Below are 13,061 nucleotides of genomic sequence, written 5' to 3' on the forward strand. Positions count from 1 at the left end.
ATTCTTTAGAAATAACTTTAAAGTATCACAAAACACATTTACGAGGTTCTGGTGACATTTTTAACAGATACGAAAGAATGATGACGGGAAATGGCTCATTTAAAATACACTAGAGTGCGGCTAAGCAAGGAAACGCCGCGCGGAACCACAAGGTCTACTTTCACGCTTTTTAGATCCAATGGAATTCTTAAACTATTGTTGGATGAGGAATGTTGTTGTTATACTTGAATGTTTCGTGGACTTCCATGGTATTTAATTGGCTTGCTTTGGATTTATGGCCTTCCATAAACCATAATTTTGACTACACTTGCTGTGTTGATTTTCGCAATGGTTTATTTTCATTGTTTGAAGATTGAATATGTTGACGTAATTCTTAGGTGTTTTGGAACTGCCTCGGTGGGATAGTTATACTGTATACGCGGTACGGCAGCGATCTGAGGTTTTCGGTTGGAATCCCTGGTCGGGCAAAGTGATATTTGGGTTTTTTGCTCAGTATCAGCGCGAAGTCTGGAATTTGTGCTTGATTTGGCGATAGGCTCGCCACCTATCACATTATGGGATGACATACTTGGCGAAAAGTGGGTGCCCTAATTGTGCCTCTGCATATCCCTTCGGGGATAAATACGTGGTTTGAGTATGTTTTTCGAAAAGTTTTGTCAAAGGCTGATGAAACCTGGAGTCTGAAAAATTTATCATCTCGAGCAGAAGAGCTAGTTTTACCGGCCGATAAAAATAAAGGTATGAGATCAAAAGAATCTTTTTAAATCCTATGCAATCTTATACGTTGTTAAATTATTCAAAGTATTGGGTGTAACCAAACTATTAATTTTATTGCATGTTTTATCTTTTCATTGATCTATTGACAGTGTACGCCAGCTAATAACCGTAAAGTGGTGTATTAGGTCAAGTTGTTGTTTCAGTCTACAAATTCTATTTAAATTATGTTCGTAGAAACCAGTGGCAATGGGTGAAACTTTAAAAAGGTAAGCCGATGCCAAAATGCCTTAGTTAATATACCGCGGCCAATTTAAAATGGAAACAAAAACGAAGACGATAAATAAACCTAAAAGGGAAGCCGGTAGGAATCGGGTTGTATGGACGCTTCAACACTAATAGGAACATTGACCAAGTTCAAAAATTATATATATAATAATAATATCAGCCCTGTATTATATACTGTCCGAGCTGTTAGGCACAGGCCTCCTGTGCTATTGGGAGGATTAGGCCTTAGTCCACCACGCTGGCCTAGTGCGGATTAGTAAGCCTTCACACACCCTCGAAAATTCCTATAGAGAATTTCTCAGGTATGTGGGATTCCTCACGATGTTTTAATTTTTTAGAAAAGGCGGAGGTGTGTGAACTTGGAATTTGAACCTGCGGACATTCGTCTCAGCAGTCCATTCCACAACCAACTACGCTATCGCCGCTTTTTTCAGCAATAAATTCATTTAAATTAACAAACAAATTAATTCCCATGCGATTACTAAGTTTTCCAAAAGCTCTTAAGTGACAAGTTCCGGGAGCAAGTTAAAACCCAATAAAACGTAACGTTGACCCTTATTCGGTCAATTAAAACGCTTCGTCCCTAATTCGGCATTAACCCGTCGATTTCTCACGGATATAAAGGACCATGTGGTCTTTATGATAAATGAAGCTAACTTTATGAGGTATCATTAAGTTTATTCGCTTGGTTAACGATAGTTTGGGGAGACACGTAGGAATAGTGCTATCTACGTTTTAGTGTACATTTATATTTGATTGAATTGATCTTGGTTTTGCAAATGCATACACACACACATCGTAACGTATTTATCCCTGAAGGGGTATGCTGAGCGCAACCAGGGCATCAAGTTTTCGCCAAGTGTGTTCCGTCCTATGATGTGATAGGATGCGAGCTTATCGCCATATCGGGCACAAATTACAGACTCCGGGCTGATACTGATCAGAACAATCCAAATATCACTTTACCCGACCCGGATTCGAGCCCAGGACCTCAAAACGCTGCCATACCGCGCATGCTGTACAACTACACCACCAAGGCAGTCTCGAAGACAGGCCGGCATAATATCGACTGTCGATGATCATTCAAAATTACGATATTTATTACCTATTTTTGATTTTGCTTTACAACGTCCTAAAGTCACATGCACTCGTAGTTTGGTGCAATGTTTAGAGAAACTGAATTCATCAGGACTCAAACCATATTTTATTAAAAGACTATTATAAAAGTAAGATAGTTTAGTTACTTATTTTCAATTCGTAAGCCAATGTATGTACATATACGATTATATAAAGCTAAAGAGTATTTTTGTTTGAACGCGCTAATCCCAGTAACTACTGGTTCGAATTCAAAAAATATTTTACTGTTAGATAGCCCATTTATTGAGGAAGGCTATATAATATTACGCTGTGATTATTAGGAGTTGAGCATCAATGAAAAATGTTGCAAAAGCAGTGTTTTTTTTTCTTTTGAGAGATTTCCTTGTGTGCACTGCGTAAACAGTTAAAGTTACACAACAATCATGTATTACGGAATTGTTCCTCTTAAAAAATATATATTACAACAAAGTCCCCCGCCGCATCTATCTTCCTTTCTGAACGCGATAAACTAAAAATTACCCAATGGATTTCGAAGAATTTGGTTTGGAGATAATTTAAGACCCTGAGAATGATATAGGCTTTTTATCCCGGGAAAATAGCGAGATTTTTATCCCGTAAATACTTTTTCACACAGGCAGAGTCGTGAGCAAACACTAGTATAACACCTTTAACTGACGAGAGCTCAATACTTCGTAGATTCTCGTTTTCGTATCTCGTCTCCAACAGGTAAAACCACCATAAAATATATCATGAATTGTTCAGTAAAAGACTCGGTTTCTTTTGAAAGTAAACGAACTCCGGAGTCTATTGGTTGGTGCCAGGCTACGTACGAGTTTAAAGCTAGTGCTTTTGTATCAGATTAAAAGCGTCTTTATATGAGACCTTTTATAACCTTCAATACGATGTATCGGATTTTGACACAAAGAACGTTGCAATTTGAACAAAATGTGAAAAAAAAAACTATATACCCTAAATAAATCTTAAAATAATTGCAGTTGTGTTATATTACAAATAAAAGTACTCTTAATATGTTTTTAAGTTAATAATCTAAGGCTTTATTTACGGTTATTTTTTATTTATTACATGGACAAAACATAGAACAATTGCATCTAAACATAGTAAATTAATACAAAACAAAACTCAGCAGAGTTTCCTCCATTTTTTTTTATATGTGCGCCTAAGTGCACCTGATGGTAAGTAGAGTGGTGTCTTATAATTTCGACTGACGAGAGATGATTACCCCTCGACAGTCGACAGAATTATGCCGGACAGAATCGGATGTTTTTTGATCCGTGCTAAATCTATAATGTACAATGATGTAATGGTGCTCCATAACCTAATTGAGAATGTACCGGTCAGCAGTGACAATGACCGCAGGTTCAAAACCCAATGCACATTTCCAAATTTTCGAAGTTACCTATCTATTGAATATTAATTATAGTCTATTTAAACGGTACTGCCTCGACACTGCCTCGGTGGCGTAGTTGTATTGCATGCGCGGTACAACAGCGCTCTAAGGTCCTGGGTTCGAATTCCGGGTCGGCCAAAGTGACATTTGGGATATTCTGCTTAGTATGAGTCCGGAGTCTGGATTTTGTGCCCGATCTGGCGATAGACTCGCTATCACATCATGGAACGGAACACACTTGAAGAGGGGGTGCCCTGGTTGCGCCTCTGTATACGCCTTTGACATAAATGCGTGATGATGTGTTTCTACGTATGTACTTGAAGGAAAAGCCTTTTATCGTAAATAATATAAACTCTTACGTTCGCGTTAAGGTTTCAAGTTGGAATAATTACGACGTTGATAAGGGAATTGAATTTGTTTACTGTTTCTTACAAGTCAGTATGTTTGTTATTGTAGTTCGTGTTCTAGCTTTGTGGAATTTAATTATTTACTTTGCATAACTTTAACATTATTATTTGATGACCTTAAGTCTGAACGAAGATAGTGAATTAATTTTGAATTGTAAAACATGTGTTATTGAGTATTATAATAAACTTGTATTTCCATAGTTAATAACTATTATTTTCTATAAAGGTGAAGGAAATCTTATAAGAGAATAACCTTTGAGGAATTCGAATGTATTGAGTCTGGGAACATATATTCAACCACTGGTGAAGAAATGATCTTATCCTTCTATAGCAGAAGAAACTGGCATCCTGTAGCAAGGTAATACAAAGCATATAAACATTGACGTATATTCTATTGACACGAACGTTCATATAAACTATTTGTGCAACATCTGCACTAAAATGGCAACCAAAATATCACTGTTATAACTTATTTATTCACTTGAACAACAAATAATTTTAGTTATTTGACTAATATTTTTATTCACATTCAGGTTTGCACTTAGACTCGCGTTTTGTGTTACGAGCGCCACTCCGTACACAACCACAAAAATCAATATTGATACCATACTAAAATCAGTTTGAATGGATGACAGTTCAATTCAACTGAACACACTGAATGTTCGGAACGCCAAATCTTGTACGTAATACATATATATCGATGCATGTAAACGATTAAAAACCAAAATTTCCTACACTAGGTTCCAATTATTTCTCAAATATAATTAATTGTGCAATCAGTTAGAGTGGTAGCATTTGGCGTAACGTGGCAAATGTCCTGCAACAACGCCACTTCCGTCCCCAGGACGTGACGTAACGACGGCTCGTTAGCGTCACGTAGCGTTGCACTTTTGAAAGCTCCTTATACTTTAAACTTGAGTCTAATTTTTGTAAAGTTTAATCCAATAGAGTTCCTGTAAAATAAAAATACGTTGTTTTAAATTTAGCAAGAATGTTTTCCAATTTAAAATTCAATTCAATGGAATTACTCCTCACATATAAACTTACAAATTTTCCTACTTCAGGTAATAATTAATATAAGTATTAATTTAAGCGATAGATCCAGTATATTAAGGATATTAAAATGGAGCAATATATATATACATAAATATCTATACATCATTTCATGTCCATTTAATTCGTCACATTTTTATTTAAATGTATACCACACAATAACCTTAAGAAGCACATAAGAACAGTACTATACTAAAAAATCTGAACCAATGTTTATTATGTGTACACTGTTGATGATCCTATGAATAATAAATAAATAAAAAAACCCACTATAAACAGCCTATAGCATTGCAACCGCTTTTTTTATTGTTTTGAAAAACGTGCCGAGCTTGCCATTCGCCTGATGGTAAGCGATACGACCGCCCATAAACAGTAAAAACACCATTCAACTACTTGAATCACAAAGTATTGTTTGGCTGCGCTTTCCATACTGAAACATGAGATGTTAAGTCCTATTATGTCCAGTAGTTACACTGGTTACTATGTTTTTCAAACCGGAACACAACAGTGACTACGCACTGCTGCTTGACGTCAGAAATAAACATTGCGGTGGTACCCACCCAGGCGGATTCTTACATATGAGAGTTACCACTAGTAATCGCCTCTTATTAATCTCAAATGTCTGTTCTAACTCAAGTCATATCTCAATGATGTATGTCCCTCAAGTTGTCTATTTAAATCACGTATCGCATATATTTTTACAAATCTCTAGAATATTTTTACATTTACTTCAGGACGAGGCATCAGAACGTACATTAATGTCGAACGTGATTCTATCTAAATGCGTTCAATCGTTTGTACATGAGTGTCGGAATGGTAAATGCGAACATAAAAATTTGCATATTTCCAATTTAAGTATCGGTAATAGTTTTTTAAATGATATAAAAAAATGTTTGTCGCAATTTTTAAAGCCTGTGGTAAAGCTTAGAAGTAAAGTAAAATAAATAATTACTTTCTTTTCATTTACACGTTAATTTTTAATTTGAATGGCAGCATTAATTGAAAACACCATTATTTTAAAACCCATTTCAATATTTTAATTAATGAGAATGAAACATTTATAACTGATCCTTCAATGTTCACATAAAAAAATCATTTATACAGCATTCTAAAAACTAAATTACAGTGCCGGCTATTGATGGTATTTTTATAAAATAAATTTTCATTTAAAGTTAAAAAAGACCACTAGCAAATTCATTAAAGTCAAGAAGAAAAAAATATCTGGAAGGATAAAGGCACCCACTTCACATGAAAGCGGTCGCTGCAACTGACGGCTAGAGTTGCAATTTACCGTTCATTTCGTTCGTGAACTATTGGACACCAATCATAAGTTTCGGTCATAATTTCATTAACATAATTGAATCTACTTGATATTGGACTCTTATTTATATCTACTAGTGCATTGGATCCCTACACTTTAGAAATATAATAAATTATCGCTGTATAGTGCAATGGGCATGATTGTACCTGAATTATCAGACAACAAAATCTTTAATCGGTAATTAATAAACGAAAGGAATATTACTTAAAAAATAAATTTAAATATTTTTGAACAATTGGACGTTTTTTTAAAGGGCATAAAACACTATTAAGATTTTATGTAATTTAGCTATCAAATAGATAGATCAACTCCTGGAGTAAGTTAAATCCTTAATGTCCTTATTTCACTTTTCACATTTCAAAAAGTACAGAGTAAGTCATTTATTGGGAGGTACTGAGAACATAAGTGTTTACGTGGAGCAAAAATGTCCAAAAGAAAAAACTTTGAACTCAATCGTTCTTGAAAGTTCATTCTTAGGACCCATTTAAGTAGTTCACGTACATTCCCATCCTTACTCTCACTAACGGTGGCTAGAGGGTTAAAAATGCAAAAGCTCTTTACTTGAGTAAACACTTCTTTTGTGTGGGTTGAGATGCGACTAGTGTGTTGAGGCCGGTTCGCGGTGTTATGAAAAATGTACGTTTAATTATTTTAACTAGTCACACCCGACCCAGATCAGTTTGAACTTTGAACTAATACAGTTCAGTTTCGCTTAATTATTTGTAATTATTTTTTATGAATTTATTTTGTTATTTCGAATAATTTAAATAAATTTATTTTGAGAAATTATTCAATTAATATTTGATCAGAATTGTGACAGCAGGTAATGAATATTAATATTATGAATATAAACAAAATACAAATGTAAGTTCCTCGTTTCATGTCAATTTTAAACCATTGATTTCGGTTTTCACATCACTATATGTTAGGAATTTAATATAAGTTCTACCAGTAAATACGTTTTATTATAATAAATTTTATTTTTATAAGTAAATTAACATGTGAAATCTGTTACAGTATTTTCTGTGAATTTCAAAATAAACTCGTCATGTGTGTAATTTTCGTTCTATAAAATTTTATGAGGACGAAAACAAACAAAAAATCTCTACATTACCCTATTACTCTATTTGCTCATAAAAAGATTCCTTAAGATTTAAAAATTCTATTTTATTTTCGGTAAATTACGAATTCCCATTTTTCTGAACTATGAACCATAGTTCAGAAATTCTAGGTAAATAATATTATTTACCTAGAAATTTTCATTTCATAAGCAATTTTTAAAAATTATTCGTTTTATCTATGTTATTACCTGCTTGTTCCATTGAAATATAGTTTTTAGCATAGAACAAATCTAGTATAAAATTATATACATTTTTAACCTTTAAAAACAATCAATACTATTTCCAATTATATTTTTCACATATTTCACGACAGTTTACTTATTTATCACAATTATAGTCTCTTACTTCTATCAAAATAAAAACTGCGGTTTTTAGTAATAAAACCAGTATAAAACTTAAGATATCGAATGCGTCTCTAATAATACGCATTTTGATAATATTTGTTTTCAAATTTCACGCCAGCTTACGTCGAAATAATCTATTGTGTTCCTTACACAAAACCTTTTTATAACATTGTAGACAAGAACAAATTGGATACTTCAGCACAATGTTCTCAGGGCGTATGACTGCCGAAAAATCCATTTTACGATATCTGACAGGGGATAATTTGATGTGACGTAACATAATCGGCAGAACAAATAATAGCAAACAAGCATTTTATTCTTCTGTTATGTGCTGATAAACAATAAATGGCATGTACTAGTTATTTAGGCTGGCTTGCACAACGACTTACTAAACATGTTTAGCGCTAAACATATTTAAAAGTTCGTGCTGTCACTGTCATTTGTTGAGTTGACAAATACAGCGCTATGATAAAAACATATTTATTATAATCATATTTAGTAAGAGGTTGTGCAAGCCAGCCTCAGTCTCTTATTATTGTATTAAAGTCATACTATTAAATAGAGTGCTGGGGCTTTATTCTCTATCCCGCATGTTATTTTAACAGTGCGTAACAAGCACGTAACACAACGCATCATGTTTAGGACTATAGAAATTTGGCTTACAGAATACCATTCCACGCACATTTCTCGAAGATAACATTACACGGCCGCGTTACGCGTTTACACAACCATACAGAATAAGGGCCCAGGTAGGTTATATTTTATATCCGCGCGGATAGCGACCGTACGCAAGATGTTAAAACCCGCCATAGTGGCTCACGTAAGGCTGTTGCGCTACGGGATCAGCATGTGTATATCCGGTTACAATAGGCATAATTAGTTTGACTGCCGAGGGGAAATCATCTCTCGTTAATGGACATTCTATTAGACCCCAATCCTCTTACCATCAAGGGCAGTGAGGTCGCTTTCCCCTGCCCATATAAAAAAAAGAGTTGAAGATATTGTTTGTGTAAAGTTGATACTAACGTCTCTGGAAGTACGACAATTAATGTTTAATATGGTCTTACTATTAGGAAGGTACATCATCAAGTAATATAGAGTACATGCGGATATATGTCAACAATGCCATGAGTGAAAACTATTAAATAAAACGCATTTTTAAATGACGTCATGATGTATTGTAATTAAAAAAAACTATGTTATCTATTGTATCTTTCTTAAATATGTTAAAATAAAAAAGAAATCCGGATTTTATCGCAATTTTTTATATTATAATTTTTAAGATTTGCAGCCTTCATCGGCCGGAGGCGAGTGAGGTGTTGGTCGTCCGAAAAGTCAAAGTTACGATATCTACCTACATTTGATAATTATATTTTTTTTACGCATTTCGAGCAAAAATTTAAAACACGCATTCGCGTAAACATGAGACATCACTATTGTAATTTCCCTAAACGACAATAGATCAAAGTGAGTCCTTACTTATGAAATCTGTCCAACACAGGCTTAATTACATGGAAAGATCCATTAGTCCTCAATGAATTCTAATTTCTGTTCAGCGTCATCTAGCGTTACAAAATGGAACTGTTTTCTCTAACCATGGCATGGTCAGCAAGCACTATGAATATAAATTAATGTTTAAAGTAAGCATTGCATAATTTTCCACGAATAAATAGGTGTATATTTATGCACAGTGTATTATATAATGGTTACACTAACTTCAAATATTTAGAACAATTAAAATTTGCGTATTATGTTAACATCGCATGAAATATGACTGCCTGGCCGGCGTAGTAGGCTTGCGCAGAACACCTATCTTGCTGAAGTCTTAAGTTCGAATCCCGGGTCGGGCAAAGTGATATTGGGTTTTCCTACTCAGTGTCAGCCCGGAGTCTGATCCTGAATGTTAGACATTGAAATAAAATTATATTTCTAATTTTATCCTGGATTTTTTTCAAATAAAATTATTTTTCTAATTTTATCGTGGTTTTTCAAAGACTGCAGCTTTCATGGTCCCCCACGTGACCATGGTGAGTTTTGCCATAACTAAAGTTAATGTAGAGAATGAGTTAAAAAAAATGTATAATATTTGAAACAAATATATTAAATTCGTCGGTCGAAATTTGATCACGCGGCGACAACTAGTTATTTCAAAAATTATATAAAAGTATGAAATAATTTTACGCAAAAATTATATACATCTTATTGTAAACTTGTTTTTTGTGAGAACAACATTTAAAAATAATAAAATCTTGAAAATCTAACAATATAGTATATTTAGAACCGAGGTGCAGTGAAGGAATTCAATTTCTTGCCTTCGGTCAGCCATCTTTGTCTTTCGCAGGAGCCGGCGCTTGGCAGAAATTTTACATCATAAATATCTGAAACGATGTAATTATGGACCGTGGCATGTTAGCAATTGAATCTTGTATTAAATTCTCTTAGGAGCTATTTTTTTATTTGTCTGGAGGAATGCGCTGCGAAGTAGATATTTAAAATGCTTCTGATTGTCAAGATAATGCCGCAGTATTTGTATTTATTCCAGTTTTTACACGGCCTGATACGGCTTTTAATAACTTAGTTCAAAGAATTATAGAGAATTGAATGTTACTTGTATGACTTTAAGGATTAAAATAAATAATAGCCAAAGTAAATTGACCGATAATTAAATACAATAAAAAATTATTAAGGTAACATTGTTTCGACCAGCCAAGATTTTTAGATGTGATTTTGCATGTTAATTAAAAATAGCATCGAACATCATAGAAATACATATACAACTTCAATTCTTGAAATGATTATTAATAACACGCCTATTAATACTTTCATCGCTTTTATTAATTCAGACAGATAAATAAACTGAATCGTTGCACAATTTTGTATTAGTTATAACTCCAGGTTTGAACGGAGTCTACAATACGCTTAATGAACATTCTCCAGTGGCGTCTCGCAGGCAAGTCTGTCTGAAATACGGCTATCTCTAAATTAAATAATCTGTAGTTATTTTATACTAGCTGTACTTAATATCGTTTGTATTTAAGATCTTCAATTTCAGCTTTAGTAATGAAATTTAATTACTTAATTATTTCTTATGTTTACGCGAATGTTAGACATTGAAATAAAAGTATTTTACGAAATTTATCGCGGGTTTTTAAATTATTTTCTCCCGACGTTTCGAAGACATTACAGCCTTCATGGTCAGGTGGGGAATGAGGGGTTGGTCATCCGAAAAGTCAAAATTACAATCTAATTACCTGTTTAATCATTCTTTACAATGTTTATGTAAAAAGATGTTCCATAATAAATTAAGTTACTCTAGATAGGATGAACGAACCGCTACTTTTTATGAAAAAAAAAATAAATAAAATAACCGATGCTAAAAAAATTGTGCGACTATGCAAAAAAATAACTTGGTTTATCTAACTAGCAACGGTTTTTCAATCGATAATTTAGAACTTAATAATACTAAGAAAGCATACCATACAAATTCTTGCTCTCTGATTATTCATTTATACTCCTTAGAAATCCAAGTCAAATACAAAGGAAATTTCTCGTTTTCTCCATCTGTCTTTGAAGATATAACTATTGCTAAGCAGTGGTGTATTCCGGTTGGAATAACACTAATCCGAAGTAATTACTTAACGTCTTATAAGGTGACGAGCGGACAACGCTCTTGCATTTAATAAACCCTGGATCAGTTATTATTAATTATAATTCTTAGAACGCAAACTTTTTGGTCATCATAGAAGTTTGATAGAAATTAGCAGTCAGTCTATATAATGAATGTCTAATCATATTAGTTTTAACGTCAAAGTAAACAAACTAACTTCAAACACGTTTCAAATTTGATACGTTGCAAAACAAGGCAACCCTACGCTAGGGGAGGGTTGGCAGTGTTCTAACAATAATTGGTTTTCGGACTACAACTACGAATTTAACTCTGTTATAACTTTATTCCGCTGCGTTTTGTTTGCTGTTACCGCTGCATGAAGTTTTTAACGGAATTTGTCATAAACTGTTGGCTTTATTATCTTGCACTTGCGGAGATAATTCCTTTGGGTATTTCCCGAGATTCGTTTTGATAATGTGTCAGTGTTTTTCAGTTTGTCGGTGGAGTTTCATTGTATGTTTGTTTTGGTTTCATTTTAGGTTTAAGGAGTTAGTATAAGTAAATGTTCTTTACAATTTATTTGAATACCATTTCCGTGTAGTTGGCGAATGGCTGTAAAATAATGTCGTGAATTTTCTAATTGGAACAGATTTAAATTGCAATTATGTGTTTACGTGTTGTGAACAAGTCAATTATCAATCAATCAATCAATTTATTTATTTTGCAAATATGGGTACATTAGAAAGCGTATTTTATAACATAGTGTCTTACCATATTTAGTCGAATGACATGCAAAAGTTACAATACAATATAACATCATTACAATATATAAAATTTTATGTCAAAGTCGCTAAAACTAACATCATAATATGCATTAGGTAGTAATGATATATTATAACATCTATCAAGTATTGTGTGTTACAGTGGGGAAAGGTGAAATTTTCCGAAAGTGAACCCAACACAACATATAAGTACTAATATGTAAAGCGGTGATAGCTTAGTTAGGTGTGGAACGGTCTGCCAAGACGAATGTCCGCAGGTTCAAATCCCAAGGGCACACACCTCTGACTTTTCTAAAAAATCATGTGTCTATTCTTTGTGAATTTATCTTTCGCTTTAACGGTGAAGGAAAACATCGTGAGGAAACCTGCACATCCGAGAAGTTCTCTATAGGAATTTCGAAGGTGTGTGAAGTCTACCAACCCGCACTAGGCCAGCGTGGTGGACTAAGGCCTAATCCCTCTCAGTAGTAGAGGAGGCCCGTGCTCAGCAGTGGGCAAGTATATAATACAGGGCTGATATTATTATTATATTATGCATTAATGCGGTCTGCAAATCTATCTAATGATAATTACATTATACAAAAAGGGAAACTGACAGGAAACGGTTTATATGGGCCCTTCACTACTTTTGTGTTATAATTTTGACATTATCGAAATTCACGCATTATTGATGTCAGCACTATGTGTACCATTCCTATCACTGGGGGAATTTTTGCTAGCTAACAAACACTCAACCAGACGAAGCTCTATTCTCTGAACGATCGTCACTTAAGTTGCGTGAAACAATTGCCCTACAGTGGGCTAAAAGCAACCAAGAAAACATTCGCATATTACTTCTGATTATCAATTCCATCAGACTTAACTCTCACATCAATAATAATATAAGAACAGTAATATACTGTCCCACTGTTGGGCACG

This window comes from Manduca sexta, chromosome 14, assembly GCF_014839805.1.
Source record: "Manduca sexta isolate Smith_Timp_Sample1 chromosome 14, JHU_Msex_v1.0, whole genome shotgun sequence".
In the NCBI taxonomy this organism is placed as follows: Eukaryota; Metazoa; Arthropoda; class Insecta; order Lepidoptera; family Sphingidae; genus Manduca; species Manduca sexta.